The sequence below is a fragment of the Ovis canadensis genome, chromosome 2 (assembly GCF_042477335.2).
Source record: "Ovis canadensis isolate MfBH-ARS-UI-01 breed Bighorn chromosome 2, ARS-UI_OviCan_v2, whole genome shotgun sequence".
Classification (NCBI taxonomy): Eukaryota; Metazoa; Chordata; class Mammalia; order Artiodactyla; family Bovidae; genus Ovis; species Ovis canadensis.
In genome coordinates this window covers 84,956,161-84,983,482 of record NC_091246.1, presented here as the reverse complement: position 1 = coordinate 84,983,482, position 27,322 = coordinate 84,956,161, and the positions used below count along the sequence as shown (strand labels likewise).

At 44.3% G+C, this 27,322-nt stretch overlaps 1 long non-coding RNA gene across 4 annotated transcripts in view; it reads right to left on the bottom strand.

Moving 5' to 3' along the window:
• LOC138433620 (uncharacterized) overlaps nt 1-27,322 on the bottom strand; it is a 165,844-nt gene that overhangs the window by 128,333 nt on the left and 10,189 nt on the right. For 3 of the 4 annotated variants that reach the window (XR_011254382.1, XR_011254381.1, XR_011254380.1), the window contains exons 2-4: nt 12,811-13,019; nt 10,977-11,115; nt 5,821-5,911 (exon numbers count right to left, since the gene is read on the bottom strand). This is a non-coding gene — a long non-coding RNA (uncharacterized lncRNA). The remainder of the gene's footprint in view (nt 1-5,820; nt 5,912-10,976; nt 11,116-12,810; nt 13,020-27,322) is intronic. The other variant, XR_011254383.1, reaches the window with a different exon arrangement.

Below are 27,322 nucleotides of genomic sequence, written 5' to 3'. Positions count from 1 at the left end.
GGATGTGTTTCACTTGAAGTCAATGCCCAACAGCGCTGACTTCTGCTAGAAGAACTAGAGCCTTTGGTCTGCCAATGGGAGAGGATTTGGTAGGGGTCACGAGTGGCAGCCTTTCTCAAAAGTCATGTACACTGCCTGCATGTTCTCCCCTCTGAGCCTCATTCCCTATTCCTAAGAGGCTCCTATCCTAAGGAGATGGTCTCTTGGTAACTCTACACCTCTCCTTAGCCCCTACAGAAATCAAGGTTCATGTCTATACTGGATCTCCATTTCCTCTCAAGGGCCTAGCCCAGTCCATAGCATGTAGCACGTATCAACAAGTGCTCATTGAATGAATGATTAAATGAAGGTTTGGATGAAGGGATGGATGGGTCGATGAGTAGATAGATGGATGATGGAAGGATGATGATTGATGGATGATGGAGTTCCAATACAGCTCCATCTGGGTCCTGTCTATCTTCCTTCCTGGGTCCTGGATCCTGCCTCCCTGAGAAATCTCTTGCTTTTGTGCTATCTTAAAGAAGCCCAGTCAATAGGTGATGGTGTTACTGGACGCTCATCATGAATTACTGCAGTAGCAACTGAGAAAGGCCAAGAGAGCAACCAAAGAGACGGGCTGGGAAGATAAAAGGCAGAGAGGGAGAAATAGAGAGGTTGAGAGGGGCACAGGAAAACAAACCATGGGCAGCTGGAGGAGAAAGGCAGAAGCTTTAGGGACCTGAAGGGAGAACAGAGGGAAGAGAGGCTCTGAGACTAGCCATGGGGAAGGGGAGGCAGCTAAGAGGGGTGAACCATGAAAAAAGAAATAGTATTATCAGGAAAACAAACACAATAGGGGCTTCTCTAATAGGACTGTAGGGAGGTGAAAGTTGGAGGCTTGTAAGAGAGGAGAGGAGGAATCTTAACCAGAAAAATTTAAGTAGCAGAGAAAGAGAGAAACAAGATGAGAGAAAAAATGCTGGCCCTAAAAGCTACAGAAGGGGTGCCTGGCTTGAGAGAGCCAAAGCCACAGCCGCTCTGCCAAGGGAGGAAACCTTAGGAGACCCGCCCAGCCAGAATCTTGAAGTCTCAGACTTTTTCCACCTTATGAGCTGTAAATTGATCTATTCAGTTAGAGAAACCTGGTTTTTATTGAGTAATTTCCTCTGAACGACCTCCAGTTTTGAAAATGTCCCCAAAGTTCTCTGACTCCTCCCTCCCTCGCTGGGTCCCTGCGTCAGTGCCCGTAAATCGTGGGAGGCAGCCCCCTCCGCCACCCCCGCCTTGCTGTCAGTCAGGTCCCCTGGCTAATCCTGATATGGCACAGGGTCCTACTTGGTGCAGAGACCTCAGATCTGTTTGTTCTGCTGGCCAGGTCCCAGCATGCACCTCGCCGAGCTCATATCCCAGCTGTAGCTCTGGAGCCCCCAGCTACAGCAGGGATTTCCAGCTCATCCCGAGCAACGTCCGTCCTCCACCTGGCCTTGATAATCAAGGAAATTTCTCCAGTTTTCTTCTTTGCCCTCAAGTGGGGCCTCTTGCAGATGCACACAAGGGGCTCTTTATGGGAAGCACTGCCCATCACTTGCTTTTACATTGGATCTTTTATGCCAAGATCCCTCAAAGCATTTTCACAGACAAGTGTCATTGTCTCCCCCTTCCAGATGGCATGGAGAGGAAAGCACAGAAACTTAAGTGGTTCAGCGAAGGTCGCTCAGAAAGTCAAGAGCAGAGGTGGGAACAGAACCCAGAACTCCCCGCTCCCAAGCCTATCACCTGCCACTCCCAGGCAGAGCTGGGAACAGCCAGCCTCTTTGAGGACCCTTTCCTACTCCCTACAGCAGCACGCCTCTCCCCTTCCCTTCCCTCACCCCCACCTCACCAATCTTTGCTACCAAAGCTCAGAACGGTAATTCTATCTTCCTAACTAGGATTGCACAGGTCTTTGGTTGGAAGGGGCCATTTTGCAAAATCAATTGAAGGCCGATGGACTTGCCAAGATCCAGTAGGGTAGGAGGGGGGCCCTGAAAGCCCCCTCAGGAGGTGAGATGTAGGCATCAGGCTCAAAAAGCAATTGCATTACCTGTGTGGCTAAGGTTTTACTGCCTGCTCAATCTGAAAGTTAGCAAAGTAGTAATCAATGAAAAGGAAATATAATTGAGAAGATTAAAAGCTGAGGGTGGGTATGGACTGGGGAGGGAAGTGATTGCTAAAGAGGTCCATTTGTATAATTCAAAGGTCGATGACTCTCATTAAACTCACATCTCCAGACGCTCAGGGGATGAAAGAGAAACTCTCCATGCCGACTGGCTGACACCTAAGAGTTTCCTCCTGGCCACTTTCAAGGGTAGTGTGAGGCCAGAGGGGCTGAGAAGAGGTTGGAAAGAAAATTTAGGGGAATCCATAAGCAAAAGAACCTTTGGATAAATGAAACACAAAACCAAGCCTCTGAGCCTTTTTAAAATGATATCCAAGTTTCTTTTAGTCTCTGAAGGCTTGTTTATATGACCTGAATGGAAGCTGAATTGATGCCCAAGGAAGTTCTAGACTGGCACAGCCCTTGCTTTCTTTGTTTATATTCACACCCACCCTCCAACACACACACACACACACACACACACACACTTTATCCTTACACGGAACACATATGTTTCTATAGCTTTGGATCAGTAATGGGCTCTGGCTGACACCACACTTTTATGTGCAAATCTATTAACTGTATCTGTCTTTGAGACAAGGGACAGATTGTCTTGCACACTCCCACATTCCTCCCTGGGAGACAAGGTATATATAAGGGTGTGTGTGTGTGTGTGTGTGTGTGTTTACAGGTCTAAACTGAGACTTGGGGCCCGTGAGGTCCATGAGGCCAGACCACCCCTGCCTGCTAGGACACAAGCCCCAGAGCAGACAAAACTATGGTTTGTCTTCCTGCCTTTGCTTTTCTTCTACTGAGGTTGCTAACAAGTGGATGCCCAGTTTATCCAGATCTGCTTTGTCCCTTCATACATCTTCTATTCTTATTGTCTACACCAGGAACCCCTACAAGTGTGCCTTAGAGACCCTAGGATACAGATAGAGCTCTAAGATACAGCAAAAGTATTTATTTGCTATTGCTGCCTAACATATTACCACAAACTTAGCTGTTGAAAACAAAAGGATTTTCCTCCTTCGGTTTGCAGGGGTCCAGAGTCTGGCACAACACGGATGGGTTCTCTGCTCAGGGTCTCCCATAGCAGAAATCAGGGTCGGCCAGACTGCCATCTCTCCTGAGGCCTGGGGTCCTCCTTCAAGCTCCTTCAGGGTGTCAGAATTCAGTTCATTGTGGTAAACGACTGAGGTCCCTGTTTTCTTGTTGACTGTTAACTGGGAGCTGTTTTCAGGTTCTAGAGGCTGGCTATTGTACCTGGCTGTGAGGTTTCTCTGCAACACAAGAATGTTCTCCTTCAAGGCCAACGCAGAATTCTCTACTGCTTTGAATCTTGGACTGTGTCTGTCTCTGGCCTCTAGATCCAGATATAAAGGGTTCATATGGATAGGTATAGTTAATCCATTTTGATTAACTCAAACACGACTTATTAGTTACCTTAATAGCATTTTGCAAACATAAAATCCCTTTTGTTATGTAATGTAAGACAATTACAGCAGTGATGGCTCATTTAGTTACTGGTATTACCCACACTTCAGAGGAGAAGATTAATCAAAAGTCAGGGTCATTGGTGGTGTCTAAGAATTCTACCTAATACAACAAATGAAAATAGTATTTTCCCATACAACACCTGGGACACACTTATATTTGATTATCATTCGTTTTTCATCTGAAGTTCAAATTTAAGCAGCCATCCTGTATTTTATCTGGCGATACTAGAGGCAGAACTTAGGGGCCTCTGCTACATGAACAGGCCAAGATTGGCCTGCAGTAGGAGAAGGCATCTGGCAATACTAGAGGCAGAACTTAGGGGCCTCTGCTACACGAACAGGCCAAGATTGGCCTGCAGTAGGAGAAGGCATTTCCTTTGTGAAGCAGGCAGCAGTAGAACTTTCTTCAGCTGGGGGCCCTTTGGTGATAAGAGAAGGCCTCTGTGGCCTGATTTCTACAGCATCACTGTTTCTGCTTCCCCGCCCCCAGCTCCCTCAGCCCAGGGCTGTCAACACCCTGCAGACACACGGAGAGCAATTGCTGTTCCCAGGCCATGTGCGGAAGCGGCTCCGGAGGTCAGCCACCAAGTCTCACTTGCCTCGCAGCACAGCCTGGTGGGTGGGGTAGGGAACTGGGGAGTGGAGCCCGAGGTGCTGAGGGAGACAGAAGCAACCCCAGGCTCTCTCCCTTCAGCCCTGTATGGAAGATCCCTGTCCCAGAAGAAGCTCTCCTCTCGAGGTGGGCCATACAGGCTCTTCGGGCTGTGGAAAGCTCCCCTCACCAGCAGTTTTCCTTTTGAGAGAGGCTTGGCTCTCCTCACGGCTGCTCCAAATCCTTGCCAACAACACTTCAAACTCTGGCCGGCCCAGTGTTACATTTTAACAGGCCAGGCCCTATTAGCCTGATCCTAGGATGGGTTATTCTTTCCAGTTTTCACTAACAAAAATCCCCTTTTATTTGGACACTCAAGTGGCCTCTAGGAACGAGGCTTTCATGAGTTGCCAAAAATGTTCTGATGCGGCAACATTTGTGTGTGTGGCCAATTACATCGTACCTCTGGGGCTGATCCCACAGGCTTTTCTCAGGCAAGACTTCTGTGAACTTCCAGCAGACCCCCCACCCTTTCTCTTGAGCTCTATCTGCAAGAGCAGGCTCTGGGTGGCTGCCTGGGCGGCTGGAGACGAGTTTATGCATAGAGTTCTTATTTGTATGAAATCAATCTGAGTGGGGAGAATGATTTATATGAGCACTAGTCAATGCATTATTAGAATTAATATCATTATTTCTCTGCTTCCCTTTTTAGGTTTTTCCTCTCATAAATCAATTTAGTTCGATAAGATTGGGCTGAGTTTTGGCTGCCCACAGACTGGAGTGTTCTGTGTGGTGGGAGCAAAGAACTATTTGGCGAGTTCAGACAATGCCTCCATTGTTTTCTGATTTATTGAAAGCTCAGCTTTTGCTAGTATTAGATGTAGTCGTTGATGTTTTGCAAAGGAGGGATTAGTGAGGATTTTTTCTGACCCAACAGCTATCTCCCTACAGCGTTGGTTCTTAGAGTCTCTGGTTTGTTGTAAGTTGCCTTTTCCATAGCCAAGTAATGGCCACTGAAAGGATGGGTAGGTGTTTTTATAATCATTCTCTCTTTCCATCTTCCTTTTTGGCCAAGACACACTAACTTGTCTTGTGTCTGCTCTGAGTTTCCTAACTGCCTGCAGAAGAGGATCTATTCAAGTCTTTTCCTTCATCATCACATTTATTAAATATATCGGTTGTGCAATGTCTTTCTTATTGATGCACTCTCAATGCCAAACCAGTGCAGGCTGGAGACTCGCATCAGAAATCCATGAATATGAGTATCTGGGGCATATTTAATAGGGTTCTGATGCTCTCTTTCATTAACCTCTTCATGCACCTCATGCAAACATTGCCTCCACTGCATGCTTTTCAGAATCTGTCATAGAAGTCACTAGGGAATCCTAAAGTATTTTTCTTATGAAAAGGACATCAGAAATGTTTTAAAATTTCTTGTCTTTTATGTTTTTTAGTGTCTTTTTAAATGTCTTTATGTTTTTTTTAAATGTTTAAAAATTTTCTGTCTGCAACAGGAAATCAGGAAGAGCTGATGTGGCTTCAAACGCAACCATGGTTACTTTAACCTTAGTCTCTTTCACCCACCATATCTTCACCCTGACATCATTACCCACCTGCTCACCAGCCTTCCAGGAGCTCCGTGCAACAGCTTTTACTATCTATATTTCTTGCCTGGGAATTCCTGTGCCTCTTTTCCTCTTTGCTCTGAAAAGGAAACAGAAGCATAAACTTAGGAGAACAGGCTGCAGTCCCACAGGCACATGCAGCTGCCCCTCAGAGGCATTTGGGTGTTAACCCCTCTGAAAGGTAAAAGTTGAAAGTGTTCATTGCGCAGTTGTTTTTGATTCTTTGCGACCCCACAGACTATAGCCTGCCAGGCTCCTTCATCCATGTGATTTTCCAGGCAAGAATACTGGAGTGGGTTGCCATTTCCTTCTCCATGAAGGGGATCCTGACTAGGAGACTGTCCCGACCCAGGGAACGACCCGGGTCTCCTGCCCTACCGGCAAATTCTTTACTATTTGAGCCACTAGAGAAGTGGGGTAGCCAAGATCCTGGTAGTGCTTTGTTTGATTAATTCTAGTAAAAACTGATGCTTAAATAAGCCTTAAAGAGGTGGAGCTTCCAAACCTAGAGTCCTACATATAACAGTCACGCACTACACAGTTGTGGAATCAACTAGATTTCATATTGATTAGTTCTTTCCTGTTTTAAGAAAAATTATTAAAAAACAAAACAAACCTTCCACAAGGGGTTATCATTATATCCTTAGTGACAATCTCCTGTCAGAGTTACAACATGAGTCACCCTGCCCTAGTACGAGGTGTTGGGAATTCACAGAGCAGCCTCAGTTTTCCTGGAAACGTAACATGAGCACAGCACATCATACCATTATAGCGATAGGAGTGTGTCAGTCGCCTAGACATGTCTAACTCTTTGTGACCCCATGGACTTGTGGCGTGCCAGACAGACTCCTCTGTCCAAGGAGTTCTCCGGATAAAAACACTGGAGTGGGTAGCCATTCCCTTCTCCAGGGCATCGTCCCAACCCAGGGATCGAACCTGGGTCTGCCACATTGCAAGCAGCTTCTTCACCATCTGAGCCACCACACCAGTACCACTCCCCAATCCCAGTTCACGTACCACCTCTGGCTAACACACATAGGTCTATTTCTCACAAGGAGGGGAACATTAGAAAGGAAAATGAATCAAGAAATTGCCTCTGGAAACTGAAAGCAAACCAGAGCAATGTAGAGTCATGCCTCAAATGTGCATGGATTTGAGAATGTTCATGGATCACTCTGGATAAAGATTCATTGTTTTTGAGATAGCATGATTCCTCAGTGAAATCAGAAAGACCGTGGTCAGCTCCCACATCTGAAACACACAAGCTGTGTAGCTCAGGGCAGTTAGTTGATTTCACTGAAGGTACTTCCTCACCTATGACATGAGGGTAACACTATTCTCCTTTTAGCTGCTATGAGGATTACAAAAAACCTGGTTTGGCAAGGACTAGACCCTCAACAAATATGGTTTTCCCTTTTGGAATGTATGGAATATAATGCAGATTTATCTCAAGATGCTAGATTACATACATTTGAACCATCAGCTACTAGACTATGTCTTCACACAGTGAAGTAACTCAGAGATTACTGCCTTATGTGTGACTCAATTTACTCTCGCGCTAAGCATTCCAGCCCACCTGTGTGGACCACTCTGAGTGGCTTTACTTTGACACCTGAGAGGTTCTCAAGGGCTGGTGAGGCCAAGTGTGAGGGGTAGTCCTAGACTCGAGGCTGCTGGTGCGTGTCTTTGCCTCACACACCACTTTTCTGCAACATTGGTGCGATCCTAGTTTATTTCCTGCCTTCTCTATCCCTCTGTCCTCCAGCGATACTTTCTATGGCTGTCATAGCCTCCCTTCTTTCTAATTTTCTTTTTTCTCATTTTGCTTCCTTTCTTCCAGTCTTCTTAGCCTTTAGTACCACTGTGACTTGGCTGGTATCAACTGCTAACTGCCTATCAAGAAACAGATGGCACACTCAAATCCAAAGAATTCTAGAAAGGTTTAAAGAAAGGACTATTTGCAAAGTGTAGGCAGCATATACCACATGAGAGATGGTCCAGTCCCCTGGGTCTGAAGACACGGGGGCTGTCACCACCTCCAGGCCCATAGTGGTAGGGGGAGGGAACCTGGAACTTAACTTCTAGAACCTAGAGAATGTCAGAGAGAAGGACTCAGTAGAGAGAATCAGGGCAATAAATACCTCAGACCTCTCTTCTCCCTCATTGCCACATCCTACAAGGATTTCCCATTGGACAGACCCAGTGAAAAGCCAGAGAGCAAGGCTTCCAGGGCCCAGAGTAGGGTGAAGAAGGGCAGAGGGTCTGGAGGAACGCAGACACCAGAGACAGCCTGTCTCACTCTGGCTCATGAACCCAGCACCCACCAGCACTCCAGAGAGCCAGAGTTCTGAGTGTGAGGGATGCGGGACAATTGGGGTGTGGCTGCCATTTTGTGCAGACTTGCAGGCTCAATCATGTTTTTCATCTTCGTGCCGTTTCTCCCTTCCTTTAATTTACTACAGCTTGATCTACATTTTATGGAGTTATTTTAAGTACACGCAGGAGATCTTCTTGTCATACACAGGGAACAATCAATGTTCTCAGTTAATAATTCATTCTTTCATTAAATGCCCTAAGTAATTAAATAAAACATGAATAAATTCCACACTGATATTTGCTAAAGTTTTGTTTCTAGAGAATTTTACCTGTTGGCAGATATGCTGGGACCATTTACGATAATGAACAGTGAAACAAGAAAATCTCAGAGTGTAGAGTCACAGTCATTCTCATAGTTACCAAATGCTTACTAAATACTGAATATTTTTTTAGACATCAGCTCAAATACTGAAATAGTCTAATGAAGTTTTAAAGAAACTGAGGCCCAGAGAAGCTCAGTGTCTTGCTCAAGGTCACATCAGGTAGAATCTGACAACAGGTTTTTCTGGCACCAAAACCAGGCTTTTTCTGTGATTTCCCCCACTCCATCTTTCTAACATTTCTACAGGGAAGCAGGTGATAACAGAAAAAAATACCCTAGTAAGTCAGAGTTATCCATATTTCAAAACACAGGTGCACGTGGTATGCATTAAAAAGAGAGCGAGCGAGCCAAGTGTGAATTTCAGAAGAAGGTGGTGGGAGACCACATCTGAGGAATGTTCTAGAACACTGGGAGTAAGAAGGAGAGAAAACTGGCAGAAAATAAAAAATTTTCTGCTCTACTCATTCCCTGAGATCCTTTCTCCATAGAAGTCCAGCCATGGGCCCAAATGTTTATCTCAGTTCTCCAAAGAAGCCCACACTCCTTGAAGGTGGCTGTGTCCTAGCCCTGCTATGAATCTCTGAGAGGCCCACTGCTCCTGAAAAGGGCTTTCATATTAGCACTGGGGTCACACTCTTTCCTAATAATTCATTTCCTTCATGACCTCCCTGTTAGCACATTCTGATTGTTTCCAATCATCGTGAAATATACTCCTCTGTTTTCACGTTAGTTTTGTAGGTGGCGTGGACTGATTCCAAACCTCTGGATAGTTCTCTAATGTTAGGATTCTCTCATCGGTCAGGGAGGAAACACATCTCGATATATATCCTGATCACTCCCCCTACTCCATCCCACAGAGCTCCTCCTCCTGCATGTCCCTTTCAGAACAGTGGCTTGTCAGTCCCTTTGTGGGCTTCCCACTAGTGGTAAAGAACCCACCTGCCAATGCAGCAGACATGAGATGTGGGCTCAGTCCCAGAGTTGGGAAGAACTGGATGAGGGCACGGCAACCACTCCAGTATTCTTGCCTGGACAATTCTATGGACAGAGGAGCCTGATGGGCTATAGTCCATAGGGTCACAAAGAGTCGGACATGGCTGAAGCAACTTGGCACTTGCGCATACACAGTCCCTTCGTGGTCTCGGGTACCCCGAGTCCCGCTTCTCCCTCATAGCCGCAGCAAATCAGTTGCCAAGCCTTGTTGGACCTGGGTTGTGAATCCCTTTCTCCTTCTTTTTCACAGGTATCACCACAGTTAAAGCTCTTATCTACTCTCCTTTGACACCCAATGAGCACTAGAGGCTTTTTTCCTGAACAACTAAACAAATAAGCCATTTAAGATAGATTTTCCTAACCACCTCTTCACTCCCTACCCATGTGCCACTGAGCCACTAGAGTTAACTTTGTCATACCTAGATTTGATCATTTCACTTCCTTATTTAATGTACCTTCTGCTGCTGCTGCTAAGTCACTTCAGTCGTGTCCGACTCTGTGCGACCCCATAGATGGCAGCCCCCCGGGCTCCCCCATCCCTGGGATTCTCCAGGCAAGAACACTGGAGTGGGTTGCCATTTCCTTCTCCAATGCATAAAAGTGAAAGTGAAGTCGCTCAGTCATGTCCAACTCTTAGCGACCCCATGGACTGCAGCCCACCAGGCTCCTCCATCCATGGGATTTTCCAGGCAAGAGTACTGGAGTGGGGTGCCATTGTGTCTGCCAATTGCCTAAAAGAGTATTCCAAGTACTTTAACCTGATATAACAGGGGCTCTGCCCTTCTTTCCCAGTGCTCCCTACAGCCTTCTCTGAACTCTTTATTCATTTGGTCCTCCCTGCTTTGCTCACAGTGTCCTGTCTACCCACAACACTTATGGCCCTACTTCTTATAGCACCTCTCTCATGAGCATATCCCTGCTGTTAACCACTGTACAATGAAGAGAAGGAGTTCATTGGTCCAGATAGGCTTAGCTAGCTATGGCTAGGGGAACAAAGCCACTTTATACACAAGCCGCCAGGGGAGAGGACCACCCCAAGCTGTCTGCTACATTTCCTATGTTGCTGTGAGAACACAGAGAAGACAGGCTTCCTGACATGATCTCGTGTGGCAGACAGGACCCAGGCATCCCAGAGATCCATCTGCCGATGGGAGAGGCTGAAGCAGGGGAATCACTTATTACATCGGCTGGCTAACATGGTTTTCATTCACAATCTGCAGAGACAAAGTTCTTTCTGGTTCTTGGTAATTCAACCTTAAATTACCATGCACACCCTAAAGGAAGGGACAGAGGGTGAAAGAGGGGAATGGGGACAAGACAACATCAGCAAGAAGCGGGCCACAGAAATCAACCCGCTTCTCATGACATTGTTCTTTTCTCCTTTCTTCACTGGGCTCATCATTCAAATGGAGGTGAGGTCAGAGTAGATTAGAATATTGTGAACATCCTTTACCTGCAGAGTCTTTTCTTCAGAAGGGGTTTTAGTGGCACTCTAGGGAGCACGTCTGGCAGACATGGACTGACTGGTGTGTCCTGTGCGGCCCTTCCTCAGTTACCTGGGGATCATCAGGCCTGGAGCAAACTGGGAAGCCCTGGAAAAGACCAGTATCATATGGGTCTGAGCACCAAAGAGGACTGAATCCCAGGCTGATCAGAAGGAGGGGTGATGAGGGAGGGTGCAGGGGGTGTTTCAGGCCAAGCCCTGGGGGAGTTTTCTGTACCCACTCTTCATCAAAAAATTCTAACAGAGCAGTTTTTCTTTCACCTTTGCAGGTCCCTGATTTGAGAGGAGAAAATGGCTGTATCATTTGTGGCCTGTGAGTGTTGTGTCTGGTTCCTGTGGTTTGTTTTCCTGCTTTGAAAGCGAAACCATGCACGGCTCCGAGATGGAAAGCAGACCAGGATTTGTCAGCGCGGCCATTCGTCATGTCCCCCAGAGGGGGCTGTGAACTCCTGCAGCCTTGAGCTCTGCCAGCTCACAGACCACCCACCTTGCAGCGCTCCAAAGGCCACCAGGCAGCGTGGGCATGGGGCTCTTCCACCCAGCTGGTCTGAGGCCTCAGCCAGTTCCCACCCACCCTTGGGGATGCAGGCCTGAAATTAACCACAATGATGGACTTTGGACCTGGCAGTCCAGGTCTCTTGCAGGGCGATTCTGAAGTGGGCCCAGGGTCAACTTGCAGCATGGACAGAGCCGCTCAGATCTGCTTCACAGCAGAGCCGGGGAGGAAATCACTTTACTGCTCTGTGAAAAGTCATTTGGCTATGTTTAAGTTGAACTCCTTTGTTTTTATTGTTCTGCAGAAAGCTAGTTGTAAAATGCTCTGATGTACAGCAAACAGCAAATGTCTGCACCTGTCTGGCTGGGGGAGGGTGGGGGGACTAGGGAGGCACTTGGAGGCATCGCTGTAAGAAGAAGTTTCTAATGCAGCTGTCCCAGACAGGTCACCAACGATCAGCAAGTCCATCAGACCCACCTGGGAACTCAGGAAAGATGCCCTGGTCTGTAGCAGTCCACTCAAATCTTTGGGGCTGGCAGCCTGGAATCCATATCTATAACAAGTCTCCCTGGTGAATGTTCTGAACTAATTTAAGAACCAGAGCATGGGTCCATGTTGATTGTACAACTCCAAATCTGGGGAACGTTTCTATGTGTGAGCCCAGGAGGATGTTCTGGTCTCCAGGGAATCAGAGGCAGCTGGAGCTGTTCCCAGAGCTGATCAGCAGGGCCAAAAAGGAGGATCTTATTTGCTTTGCCAGGCTGTGTCAAGTCTGGAGCAAATGAGCATAGCACTGAAGCCTTCTGAATCCATAGAAGTCTGGTATAAATATGCCAGCTGGACCTGGAACAATAGCCTATGGCAGAGTGGGAGTTGACTGCATCTGGGCTCAAGGAGGAGCAGGCTGAGCCTAGAGCTTGTATTTTAAGACTTGGTTCACTCTTGTGTTTGTGTTCATTTATTGTAGGACTGTCTCACTATAATTTTAATAAAGGCAAACCTGGAACAGAAAAACATGGAAGCATGTGCTTTCTTACTTTCTCACATTTAAACCTATTGGACATCTCATCTCATTTGTTGTGGGAGTATGCATCCAAGACCCTGTACCGGGACCCAGGGTTAGACTCCAAGCACTCAGCATCCATCAACAGTGTGGACGGGACTCTCCTTGCAACCGCAGGGACAGCAAACCCCCAGCTTACCCTGACCTTTCAGGGTTTCCCAGAAAGTGCTGAAGTAATCCACGTCTCTAGGCTCCCTCCCACTGACCCCGGCTCAAGAACGCACTCAGAAGAGGACTGGGCTCCGGGGATGGGCTCAGTTTCCAGCCGTCCTGGACCATGCGGTGCTTTGTCAGCCCCCACACTGGAACGGCGACTCCTGAGTCAGGTTTCCTGACTTCATGACTTCAGCATGTGTGGCCGAAGGGACCCAGCGGCCATGCTCTCCACAACATCTGGCATGCTCTGTCTCTAGGGCTTCGTCTTGCAAATTTTCTAAGGAAAAAAAAAAAAACCTCATTGTCTCATTTCTTTCCCATTGGGTATCAGGGTGAGTTTTAGTGGGAGGAAGGTATGCTGGGGGAAGAAAAACGGCTGTTACTTCTTCTCATGCATTATCTGTCTTTGAAATCCAGTGATGAAAATGTCTGTGGGAGGGAGGAGGGGCTTTGGCAGGAGAACACATTCCAAGACCTGCTGGCCTGGGCTGTCGGCTATCGTATGTTCTCCACAAATGATTTATATTAGCACAGTCAGTGTTCCTGAGGTGGGGGATGACCATCCCTGGCCATGACCAAGTTTCCTTGGAAAAACAAAGAGAAGGAAGAGCTAATGGTACAACTGGTGTGAGGAGAGAAAGAGGAATTAGAAGAAAAGCACATGATGAAACAGGGATTTAAAAAAAAAGAAATAGCTGGAGGGGAAGAGCTAGGAGAAGATTTTCTACTTTATAAGAATTATTTCTATTTTCCTGATCATCCTCTTTCAGTTGTAAAAGGAAAGGTGTTTTTTTTCATTGTGTTAATATTCCAGAAGTACTTCACTGTATCAGACATTTGAGAACTGTTGATTTAGGAGTTTCTCTTTATGGTAGAATAGATAAACTCTTAGCCAATATTTGAAATTCATTCAGATTTAGTAAAGATTCAGGGAGGTGGTGGTGGTTTAGTCACTAAGCCATGTCCGACTCTTTTGTGAGCCCATGGACTGTAACCCACCAGACTCCTCTGTCCATGGGATTCTCCAGGCAAGAATACTGGAGTGGGTTGCCATTTCCTTCTCCAGGGGATCTTCCCAACCCAGGGATCTAACCTAGGTCTCCTGCATTGGCAGGCAGATTCTTTACCAACTGAGCCACCAGGAAAGCCCCAATTGTAATGATTCATATGAAAGGTTTAAAAATTACTGTCCCTGGTTAGTAAAGTTGTTTGCTTTGTGGACAGAGACAAAGGTCAAAGTGAGGCTATCACTGGGTTTCTTCTTTCTTCTTTTTATTTTCCTACTTTTTTGCTAAAAGAACAATTTTTAAGAGGATAAAGGCTACCAAATCCATTCATATTTGTGATCATCATGGAACCTTGGACTTGCACATTCTCATATGTAACTGTTTTTCACGTGGTAAGGACTGAAAAAATGGTCTTTAAAATGGATACAGGCAATGTTCTTGGTTGTCAGCCGATAACTTAGCATTGGCACCACCTCCTGCTATACTCTCCTCTGCATCACAGGGTGGGGGAGAGCCTTGAAACACATTTCTTACAAGTCTTCCCATCTGTGGTTGTGGCTTAGGGTCTCTTTTCAGAGGCCCTTGCACAAAGTTTGGAAGCCAGAGTTTTCCAGAAAGATTTCCAGGCAGATATATCAGCAGATACGGGGGTTTCCAGGAGAGCTCTGGAGAATCACCTGCTCCTGGAGACTTGAAGTCCACAGTGACTTCCGGGGAAACTTTCCAGAGTGACCCACTCCAGTGCTGCCAGCAGCTGAGATCAGCACTGGGAGTTTCCCTGACCTTAGCTCCACAGCCCTTCCAACAGTTTTGCTTGCCTCTGATTCTCTGAACTGAAGTCATTACTGCTTATAATACTTAGACTGGCTTTTTTTTTTTTTTTAACCACTCTGCAAGGCATACAGGGTCTTAGTTCCCCAAGTGAGACTCCAATCCAAGCCCTGCTGCATTGGAAGCAGAGGGTCCTAACCACTGAGCCTCTAGGGAATTCCCTAGAATGGCTTCTATCTCTCTGAACAAGCTCTGAAAATGCAGCAAGCCATTGGGATAGGATGAAACCACTTTGGGAGGGAGTGTAGATCAAGAAGAGGACAAAGATGCACACAAGCTATGTCTTTCCTTCCTCTGCCTTGCGCCGACAGGCTGCCTTCCAGCTCAGCAGGCCCATTCCCAGTCTCAAAGACCCCTTCTGATGCTCATCGGAGCTAAGAAAAAATGGTGCCCAGCCTCCACAAATATTCCTTCTCTGTTTTAAAGAAACAGCCTTTACTTTAAGTATCCTGTTATACAGATTGCAAATGTTAATAGCACAACTTCTAGAACATATTGATTCAGGTTTAAAAGGAACCACCTGTGTCCAACATTAACTCAATGGAATAGTCTGTAGAAGCAGAGTAACTGGAGAGAAAAACAATGTTTTTGTCTCTTTAGTTTATCACTGGTTTCAGCAAAATCAACTGTTTGCTTCAGAACACAGTCTCTGTAAACTGGAAAACTGAGATCACTAAAGGGAGGCGCTGAGCACTGCCAGCATATACGAACACTCAAAAAATTCACTGAATGAGTTTTTGAAATCACAGAGAGCACTCCAGGAGATGTGACAATCAGGACGAAATACTCTCTCTTACATGTAGAAAGAGCACTAAAAATGGTAAACTCTTCCATGGGGGAGCTAACAACTCAAATCCTTTCAAAACCTGAAATCAACACAATATTGTAAAGCAATTAGCCTTCAATTAAAAATAAATAAATAAAGTCTGAAAATGTTAGTCGTTCAGACATGTCCAGCTCTTTGTGACCCCATGTACTATAGCAAACCAGGCTCCTCAGTCCATAGAATTTTCTGGGCAAGAATACTGGAGTGGGTTGCCATTAAAATAAATAAATTTGATTATTAAAAAACCCTGAAGCTAAAGAGGTTCCATCCCCAGGGAGTCTGAATTTCTGGATCTCTAAGAAAGAAAGGAATGTGAAGCTCTATCTTTCTAGAACCACTTCTAAGAAGTACTTAACAACACAGAAATTATTTAACTGGCACACCAGCCAGAGCACCCAAATAAACAGCTCTATTTTCCAACTAAGGAAGTATTTAAAATCTCCTTGAGATATCTCAGAAAATTAGTGTTGAAAACAACACAGGCAGCTCTTACATTCTGAGATGGTGCACGCACGCGCGCGCGCGCACACACACACACACACACACACACACACACAAGAACAACACAGACAATGATTTGGAATGACCTCAGAGTACTGTTTCAACCTTTGTTTCTTCCTGTGGCAAAGCCATACTGGAATTTAGAAGCTCTAAGTTTGAATCTCAGGACTGGCCAGTTTTTAACTGAGTGGGCCTGGGAAAAATCACTTTGCTCTGATTTTATTTTCTTCAGCTATAAAACACTGATGATGACATGTACGCACGTACCTTACAGACCCCCATGATTACCGTGAGGATAAAACTATGAGTGTGAAATGTCTTAGAAAACAGAAATATTCTCAGTGTACAACCCACAAGTAAAATCTTATATTCTTGTTTATGGTAATACTATTCAATTCCTCAGATTTTAAGTGAAAACTCTTAATGACAAAAACCCTTGCTAACTGATTCCTAAGACATAGGAGTAGATAGTGATTTTATTCTACTAACAAACAGCAAATCTACAACCACACAGCACTGCCATTATACACACATACTTACAAATAGGGAAGTCCAGAGCAAAGTTGTTATGGCAACAGCTGGACTGTGAGTATGAGATTGGAGTGGACCATGTCCTCACTAATAAATGTCAGTTTGATTGGAATTACTTACTAAAGTAGAGCTTAGACAAAGCCAAAAAGGAAAACCAAAGCTTTCTTGATAAAATGGAATCCCAAAGCATAAATAAAAGATTCCACCTGAGAAGAATGATTTATTATCTCTCACTCAAGAAAAGGACTCTCAGTCCATTCTATATGACCACATCTCTTAAGCTGTTTGCTACTGGTTTATAAAAAGCTCAGGCAAGTGTGTCCATAAGGAGACATACGAAAGCATGCGCATGCACGCACGCACACACACACACACACTACACAAATATACAAGTTCAACTAAAAGAAAAACTAGAGGTTATTGGTTACTTGAAATGAAACTAGGTATATCTTTGCCCTAAAAAAGCAAATTATCCCACCTTTAGGTCAGAACCACTAATACAAGTTTACATCAGCCAAAGAGAGTTTGGTATTCAGGAAACCTGAGACATTAAAGTGAGGCTGTCACAAAAGAAAAGAAACTGAACGTCTAAAACTTAAAAACCCATCATACCTAGCATGAAGACGTGAGTGAATTTATTCTGCCTCAAACCAATTTGGACCGTATATAATTCACTTCCTTATAAGCTATTTGATTAGAAAGGCTGGAAATAATCATGTTACCACATAAAATCCTTCTTTCTCCAAGTTCTCCAAGCTACCAGAGATATGACACACTGGAAAGAGTCTGTACCTTTTGTTAGGAAGATACCAAGTACCTTTCCTAAGAGCAGGCATCTTGGAATGGATGGTCACAATGAACTTTTTCTGTTTTTTAAGTCATGCATGAACTAAATGTCTCCCTTCGTCAACATAATTTATACAGCTTTATAAAATGAACGTCAGACTTTTTAAGGTTTCTAAGGTTATTACATTTATGTTTCATTTATAAGGCATGATCAGACATAATCATCACCACCCTATACATGCTACACACTAAATCACTTCAGTCATGTCCAACTCTTTGTGAACCTATGGACTGTAGCCCACCAGGCTCCTCTATCCATGGGATTCTCTAGGCAAGAATACTGGAGTGGGGTGCCATGCCCTCCTCCAGGGGATCTTCCTGACCCAGGGATAGAACCTGGGTCTCTTATGTTTCCTGCATTGGAAGACAGGTTATTTACCACTAGCACCACCTGGGAAGCTTAGAATAATTGGGATAAGAGACTGGATCAATGGAGACAAATTTATTTGAGGGTCCAGTGAGCATCTCTGTTATGTTAAAAAAATCTAATCCATAGGAAACAAATATTTCAATTGCACTATACAAACAAAGCTGAAAGCTGGGTTTCCCCTGGATGCAAGCCCACCTCAGGAATTCTACCAAACCTGCAAGAACATAAGACTCCCATTTCCTTAAGATCCTGCATTAATTTGAACTTGTTTGACTAGAACAGGTATAAACAATGAAAGAAGAAGTATTACCCCACATATGAGGAAGGCAGGGCACATCATAGCCCAGACTCTGAACCTCTGAGGTTCCCTTAGTCTGTTCTTCTGGTACTTGTTGGCTTTGTCTTCAAGCTGACTTCCTTCAAGATTACAAGTTAGCTCTCAGCAGCATAGATGGTTACATTTTTCCTTATTCATGTTCAGTGAGCAAAAGACAAAAACTCTCCCCTAACTGTGAACTAAAAATTCTTCCCTTCAGTCAACACGAGTCCCAGGGCTACCCAATGGACCAGTAGTTGCCAGGGAACCATCAGGTATGAACTGTCCTATCCCTGGCTCCAGGCATAATGACCAGCAAAGGAGATGGGGTGGTAAGGACTGGCTTAGACCAATCAAGACCCATCCCTGAAATGAAAGACTGAACAAACCTCCCTTGAGTTACAAGGCTGAGTTGGGTACAGACATCGAATACCAAGAAGAAAATAAGGATTTTGTTAGGAAAGAAGAAAGAATGGATGTTAGTAAACAATTGACAATGTCCACCTTAGAACCCAATGAGCTTACCTTACCAGAAGTGGTAAGAATTTGACCTCTGATGGTGTGTCTGGAATTTATGTGGAACAGTGATCCACTGTCAGTAAGAAGGGGTATTTCTAATTAAAAACCCATGTGCTTCCACCTAGCCTCAGAAAAAGATTCTGCATTCCTTAAGAGAGAGGGCTGCAAAGAAACTTAAATACACTGATGAAACTTTATCAGAGCCTAGTATAAGAGCCATAAAATCAGTAGAAACAAAGACATTCCCCATATCAGCAGAACAGAAATAGCAGCTACTGGTTTAGGATAGCAAGCAGCAGAATGGATAAATGTAGCAAAGTAGCAGGAGAAAAGCCCAAAGAAGACAAAAGTCACCTACCATGAAAAAGAAGGAGGCTGGTATGGCTTTGGGAATCAGTATGTCTTTTAGACATGGGCTTGAAGCTGAAAATGTGAAGGTAATTCCAGAGTGCTTGGTGAATTGCTAAGAATACTTGCTTAGCCCTCCTTTCTCTCTCAGGGTAGAAAATGTTTCTTTTATAAAAGAGGATCTTCCAAGAACTCCCCAAAGGTGAGCAGACTGGATTTCCAGATTGGATTGCATGACCATAGGAAGGCTACAGAATACTACTCCTCTGGGGCAGATCAAGCCTAGAATAAGGCATGGCTTCTTCATCTAAACATGCTTCAATATTTCTATTTTAAAGCTCAGGGAGCTTAAAAAAATCAAATAAAATTATGAGCAAACCAAATTTTTTAAAACTGTAATACAGTACACACCAACATAAATACACACACACACACACACACACACACACACACTTGCTTGAAATTGTCATTTCATTAAGACCAAAGTAACTGCTTGGCTATGTCATCTTGAATTAGGTAGAAAGGATAGACTGTTCCAGAAGGCTAGCTGTCCATAACATATTCCAACAAAGAAATCTACTATAAAATTATGAGTAGCCATGAATTATAGAATCAAGATTCAAATAATTTTGACAGTGCAAATATTGGGGAAAAAAAGATCAGGGACAAACACAAAGTCCATTACTTTGGTTGAAAGAATCAACTGTACAGACAGGATAATACCAGCTTAAGAGCTATGAGTTTTGACCAGGTCTGTCAGCTGACCATGATTTAATATGTGATCATTAGGGTAATGCAACTACTAAAAAATCAATATAATATTTAGATCATGGCAAGTGATAACTCTTTTTCCAACTGGATCAGACCACATTTGGGATCCTAGATAACTGAGGTAAATGAATGACAATGTTGACAAGTAAGTAAGGGATATTCAGAGGAAAAGGCAAGGGGGAAAGTTTGGGAAACTATATCATAAATATAGCAGAAAAGGCATCATTTAGAGTTGGAAATAAAGTTGTTCTGTTATTCTAGAGAGCAAAGACTGAGGCAGCAGATTTGGGATCTTTGCACAAACAAGTGGACACCATTAAATGTCCTATCTCACATTCCTGGAAAGCAAAAGGACAAGCTCTGGAGCCAGTCAGCCTGGGTTCATACCTGGTTCTGCCACATACTGACTCTAACCCTAAGCGGGTTACTAAAACACCTGATTGCCTCAGTTTCCTCATCAGCAAAACGAGGATACTAGGAGTCCCTACCTCAGAGAATTCTGATGAGGAATACATAAGTTATAAGTAGAGTACTTAGAACCTTGCCTGGTAAATCGTAAGCACTGTAGACATCTTTGCTATCAATACAACGAACCAGCTTTTTCACAAATAAAAATTCTATGTGCATTGGTTTGCTAAGGCTACTCTTAAAAAATACCACAAACTGGGTGACCTGAAACACAGAAATTCATTGTCTTACAGTTCTGGAGGCTACAGGTCTGAATCAAGGTGTTGGCAAGGTTGACTCCTTCTGAAGGCTGTGAGAATCTGTTCCATGCCCCTTTCTTAGCTTCCGGTAGACCACTGGTAATTTCTGGTGTTCCCTGACTTTTAGAAGAATTACCCTGGCCTCTGCCTTCATCTTCACATGGAGCTCTCCCTCTGTGAATGTCTGATTCCATATTTTCTTTTTCTATGGAGATACCTGTCATCCTAAACTAGGGTTCACAGGAATGACTTCATTTTAACTTGTTTATCTTTGTGCTGTGCTTATTTGCTCAGTCGTGTCCGACTCTTTGCAACCCCATGGGCTGTATCCCACCCAGGCTTCTCTGTCCGAGGGATTCTCCAGGCAAGAATACCGGAGTGGGTTGCCATTTCCTTCTCCAGGGGATCTTTCCAACTCAGGGATCAAACCCAGGTCTCCTGCACTGCAGGCAGACTCTTTACTGCCTGAGCCACTAGGGAAGTCACACCAAAGATAACTATTAACACCTTGGTTTATTTCTTCCTGGAAACATGTATTTATATAATTAGGATCTTCTACTATATACACCTTAGAAAACTGATTTTTTACTTGTCATTTTTATCACTCCCATATCACTAAGAATGAGTCGGGGTTGAACATTATGGTACAATATCTGATGATACAACACTGTACCTTATCAGTGCACCGTATGTCAAACACCGATCTATTTATTAACAAACACATCACTGAATGGCTACTCTGTGCCAGGCACTGTTCTAGGTGCACAAAATAAAGCAGCTACCTGACCCAATTCCTGCCCTCATGGAGTCTGCAGTCCAGTACAGGGATTTAGGCAATATATATTCAACAAGCTAAAGCATGCAGATACAGGTGTTAAGAGTAAAGCGGGAAAGGGAAATAGGAAATACATGTGTGGTGAGGGTGCTTCTATTTTAAGTTAGGTGGTCACAGAAGGCTATTTTGTTTATTTGCAATTTATCTCTGTAAAGACCCTATATCCAAACATGGTCACTTTAAGAGATACTGGGTATTAGGACTTTACCGTGTGAATTTGGAGGGACACAGTTCAAACCATACCTATGTCACTTGTTATTGTTGTTGCTCAGTCACTCAGTCATGTCTGACTCTTTGCAACCCCATGGACTGCAGCACATCAGGCTTCCCTGTCCTTCACTATCTCCTGGAGTTTGCTCAAACACATGCCCGTCAGGTCTATGATGCCATCCAACCAACTCATCCTCTGTCACCACCTTCTCCTCCTGCCCTCAATCTTTCCCAGCATCAGGGTCTTTTCCAACGACTCAGTTCTTCACATCAGGTGGCCTAAGTATTAGGGCTTCTGCATCAGTCTTTCCAGTGAATATTCGGGGTTGATTTCCTTTAGGATTGGTGGGTTTGATCTCCTTGCTGTCCAAGGGACTCTCAAGAGTCTTCTCCAGCACAACAATTTGAAAGCATCAATTCTTTGGTGCTCAGCCTTCTTTATGGTCCAACTCTCACATCTGTACATGACTACCTATGTCACCAGGGAGCTTTAAAAAGAGGTCAGAGGGCCTATGATCAGAGATGCTGCTAGTTTAATCCTCCAATGTAGCTGATTGAGGAAATGTTTTTACAAAACAATTATAGGTCAAATCAGGGCTCACATCATGCAATTTAAGGTGCAATAAAAAGCTTGATTTCTCAACCCAGAGACCTGATTTGGCCTCACAAATTACAGTGGTAAAAGGACTGGGAAATATTATTGTTACTTCCTTTATTCATTTTCCTGTAGAGACAGCAGAGGGAAATAGCACCTTCTGACCCCTTCAAGGCTGCATTCTTGCTTCAGCCTCCTTTTTGCTCAACAAGTTACAAGCACCCAATACAGCAGTGCCTAGGGGATAATAATAGTCTATCACTTATGGAGAGTGAGACTTTTTCCATCTTCATGTCCCTTTATCCTCCCAACTATCATCATGGAGACTATGGACATCAAATAGCCTCCTACTCATTTCCACATGAGGGAACTGAGGTTAAGCTTTTAGTCTGGGATCATGCAATTAATCAGTAGCAGTGCTGTGATTAGGTTTAAGTTTCCTGATAATCTATCAATTATAAGTCAATTGATTGAGCATCTCCTATTTGTTTAGTACTGGGTTAAGTGTTGAAGACTGAGACCAAGTATCGGTCAAATCAAACCTTTGAAACTTCCAGCGTTGAATTAGAAGCTACACCTGTCAAGACAACACAGATTCCCACTCGCTCTTAGCGAAGTCATGACCATAAAACCTCTCAGCACATTATTTTTTTGTCTTGGCACAAACTACATGCAGATCACCTACAGGACTTCAACCTCCCATTTGAAGCAACATTTTGAAACGCTGTACTCCTGCTCCTTTACAGAACTGCTCTCTCAATTCTTCCTCTGTCTCAGGAAGTTCTGGAGACTGTATCTCTGCTCTCCTTTCCAGACCCATGCTGTGGAGAAAGTGGCACTGCCATCTGCATGGGTCATCTTGCCACAGAAAGCAACAGCTTAGACTTTTCCAGGGTTCTAAAACCACCTCCACTTCTTACACAGATTCAGCAAAGGGCAGAGTGTGGCTCCCCACTGAGTCCCAGGACAGCCCTGCTGAGTACATCCGTGAGATGTGCTTCATAACAAACAACCACAAAAATCTCAGCAGCAATCAGCAAAAAGCTCTTATTTTTCACTCGCACATCTATGAGTTGACAGGGATTTGGCTAGTGATGGAGACTGAGTGTGGCTGGGCTTGGTTCCAACCTGTGGGTTGGGTTTTGAGCTCCCCCACGTCTCTCGTCTTCACTGGAAGGGCACTTTCTTGAGGTGTGTCCTTTCCATGGCGAAAGTAGGAGCACAAGGTGGCAAGTCCCATCTCATGTGTGTATTTCAAACCCGGGCTCACAATTCATCTGCAAACCTCCCATTGGCCAAGGCAAATCACTTGGCCCACTCTAGAGTCAAAGGGCAGGAAAGTACACCTCCCTACCAGGAAGTCGCGTAAAAGGTATGCAGCTACAACTGCTCCAAGGGAATGACGGGTCAGATCAGTCATTTGCTTGCCCTGGGAAGGCAGCGGTCCAGTTCTTCAGGATGCCCGTGATGGCTCGCCCCTAGGTACCCACTTTTCCAGCAGCACGGAGTCTTGTTTTTGACCACGGAACTCTCCTGCCTGACCCTTTCCTCCCCAGATTCCATGACACCACCTCAAAAGCAGCTCTTCCCTTCTCATGCTGCTTTATTAAAAGCTTTCTGCCAGGCCGGGAAGTTGAGGAATCCCACCTGCATCTAATAGACGATAATTTACTAATGTAACCCAGCACTGTGTGCTTTTTCCCTCAGTCTGCAGCCTGCCTGTTGCATTGTTGTTGGCCAAGCTCCAAAAATCATAATAAGAAAGGGAAAAAAGAAACTATTTAGAAGATGATTATCCAAATATCCAAGGTATTCTCTAGGTAACGAATCCATATTGAGTGAGACTACCATTTGGAACACTAATGTAAGGGGAAGAGAAAATGAACAATTCCCTTTAAAGTAAGTAAGTCCTACAAGTCTATCTTTGTAGGCCTGCAACATGGAGCCTCGTAGACTTAGCTGTTCACACCTCTCCCATATTTTCAAAGCCATTAACCAGGGTAGACTTGTCAGGGTTTCAACAGTGTAATTGTTTAGCTATAAATTTCCCTGCTGGCTGGGGCCTGAGGTTTCCAATAATCACAGGCAAAGGCAGAAGTCAAAATAGACAGTGCATGAGGGAAGGAAGAGAATGAAGCAGGAGGATTTATGAGGTGGGAGGGCCTGGGGTGGTGTGGAAGGATGAAGGCTGCTAAAGGTAAGGATACAGAAGAGCAGGGTATGGGACCATAGTGGCTCTAGATCAGATTGCAAATAAGGTTTCTGCTTCCTGACAGCGTGCAAACCAGCCTGAGATGCTGGCTCCCTCTCACACAACCAACCTGGAAGAACCACAGAAAGAAGAAGCAAGACTGGATTTGGAGAGCTAACATAAAACTGGGGAAGCCCTTGGTAGACTGAATGTGGGTGGGGACAACAGGTATGAGCAAAGTGATAAAAGAAGCTCCCAAGTTCTGCCCTTGCCATTACCTTCAGGAGACAATCTCCTGCCTTACTGTGGAAAAGAAGACAATGACATTAGCCAGATGGCTGGTGGCACAAGGGTAAAACCAGAACAATGCAACACCCTGTGGAGGGACAAACTGATGGGTTGGTCAGCCGGTCTTGAGCACTCACTCCTCTGCTGGTGGCTCAGTCAGTAAAGAATCCTCCTGCCATGCAGGAGACCTGAGTTCAATTCCTGGGTAGGGAAGATTCCTTAGAGAAGGAAATGGCAACCCTCTCCAGGACTCTTGCCTGGGAAATTCCATGAACAGAGGAGCCTGGCGGGCTACCATCCATGATGTCACAATATTTGGACACGATTGAGCGAGTAAACCACCAAACCACTGCCTCCATGCCCCCTCACCTCAAGGTTGGTGGGTCACATCAAGAGCTATATTCTTCAAATTTGACTCCCACTCACAATGAGAGAACACATTTCATGTGGTGACTCAGTACACATATAGCCCTGAATAAATGAAAGAAAATTTCACAGAAGAATGTGCTTCCATTGGGATGCCCTCCACTTTTTTTCAGCCTATTTTGTTCTATTCCATTCTATTTTTTCTCCCTCTCCGCCCCTTCTCCTTCCTCCTCCAGCTGCTCCTCCTCCTCCTCATTTTCCTCCTTGTTCTTCATGTTCTGCTCTTCTTGTTCTTCCTCCTCTCCCTTCCCTCCTCCTCCCCATACCTACACTGGCTGACTCACTAAACTGTTCATGACCCATTAATGGGTTGCCACCCAGAGTTTGAAAAGCTTATCCACAGTGTTCACTTTCTTCCAAGGGCACTTTCTCAGAACACTTAAAAGAGGATTCTGGCCAGAGTTGTGGCCTGTGAAGGGGCAAAAAATTGGGGTAAGATGCTGTAGGGACTTGGATACTCTGCCTTGGAGCTCATCTCTGACCCTTTCTCAGAGCTCCATCAATCTAAAGCCCCTCCTAGTAACCAGACACCTGTTACTAAAGGGGAAAAAAAAGAGTTTTATAGTAGAATGTTATATTCAGGCAAATTATCATTTAAATTTGGGAGCTCAATAGATATATTCTTAAGCATAGAAGGCTTTAGCAGGCTTGCTACACAACAAACTATTTAGACAACTCAGGTAAGAAATAAATCCAGGAGATTACTAAAAGAAATGTGGAAAATAAAGAAATTCAAATAATTACTAGAATTTTTGCTATCTAAAAAATTAAGAAACAAATAAAAATAAATCAGTGTGTTGATAAGAATTCAGAACAAAAGTTTCAAACAATATCAACAAGGGAATGGGAGAAAGGAATGGACAGCAAAAAGAATGAGGATATGTTAACACATTCAACTTGTTCAGGGTAAGATTATACACAGATGATAGATGATCAATAATAGATGATAGGTGGATGGAATAGAGATAGATCTGAGACAGTTGTGGGGATAAGTAGATTTAAGTACAGAAGAGACAGAGACTCTCAGATTAGCTAAATTTTTTGCATATAATTCAACAATATGTGGTTTGTAAGAAAAATTAAAAGAAAACAGAAAGATGAAAGGATGAAAAAATATTCAGTGAAAATATGAATCAAAGAAAGTCATAGCATTGCTGCCAATATCTGAAAACGGAATTTAAGACAAAAAAGGGAATATGAACAACAGGAAAGAAGAACTATACATAACCATCACTGGGATATATGAACTTCACAATATAGATTCAATATGTATAAAGTAACAATGATAAAAATGAGAGAAAGAGAAAACAAGGCAACACCCTCCCCCCACAAAAAAAGCATAAACCAAGTAGTCACATTTATACTTAGAGCAACTGATGCTTTCCTACTGTCCTCAGAATAAAGCTCAATATCAGGGCTTGTGAGGCCCTCCATGATGTGGTCCCTTTTACCTCTCTAGCTCCATTCTTTGTACCTCACTCTCTTCAATACTTTCTGTAAAGGATAAAGACAAGATAAGGAGAAGGGGATGGAGAGGGCTAAGATAAAGGTGAGAAGGCCCACTGTGCTGGAGGTGCACTAAATGGTTCTTGAAGTCTGGATGGCAAAGATCAGAAGAAGTCACAGGAGGGATGAGACTGAAGCCAGGCAGGGACCAGCTCAGCCTAGAGCCAGTAAGCCATGCCAAGGAATCCAGGCTTCATCCCACAGCCAGATAATAGGGAGCCTTGTCAGGGTTTTGATCAGGCTAGTGACTCTTGGCCAGTACATAATCCATTTATCGGTCTGGATTGCCAAAGGCTACAAGGGTATGAGAAGGGAGAAACTGTTGTGAGCTGGTGATTAAGGCTGAAAGAGGCAGATCATTTAGGCTGATGAAAAAGAAAGGGGAAATCACTGGGGAAAGGAGACAGTGACAGGAAACGAAGTTGGGAATGAGTATAGAGTTCAAAGAACAACTAGGAAAGCCTCCAAGAAATGATGAGCGACAAGGAGGAGGGTAGGAAAGACAGGGGCAATTGAGGTAGACACCAAATTGAGGACATGAGACCTGACTCAACATGTTAGTGCTTCTCCAAACTTTCTTCCCAATGGCATAGGAAAAGGAACCCCAGAACTCTTGGGTGGTGGCTGGAAGTAGACTTCTACAATCTCAGAACGTCTTTGAAATCAATATTTAATCTTTAAAATTCATAAGCATTTTGTGTTCTTCTTTATATGAGATCAATCTGTGTGTACATGCTAAGTTGCTTTAGTCATGTTTGACTCTTTGCAACCCTATGGACTGTAGACCGCCAGGCTCCTCTTTCCATGGGATTCTCTAGGAAAGAATACTGAAGTGGGTTGCCATGCTCCCTTCTTGACCCAGGGATCAAACCTGCCTCTTTTACGTCTCCTGCCTTGGCAGGTGAGTTCTTTACCACTAGTACCACCTGGGAAACCCGGGATCAATCTGTTTTAAT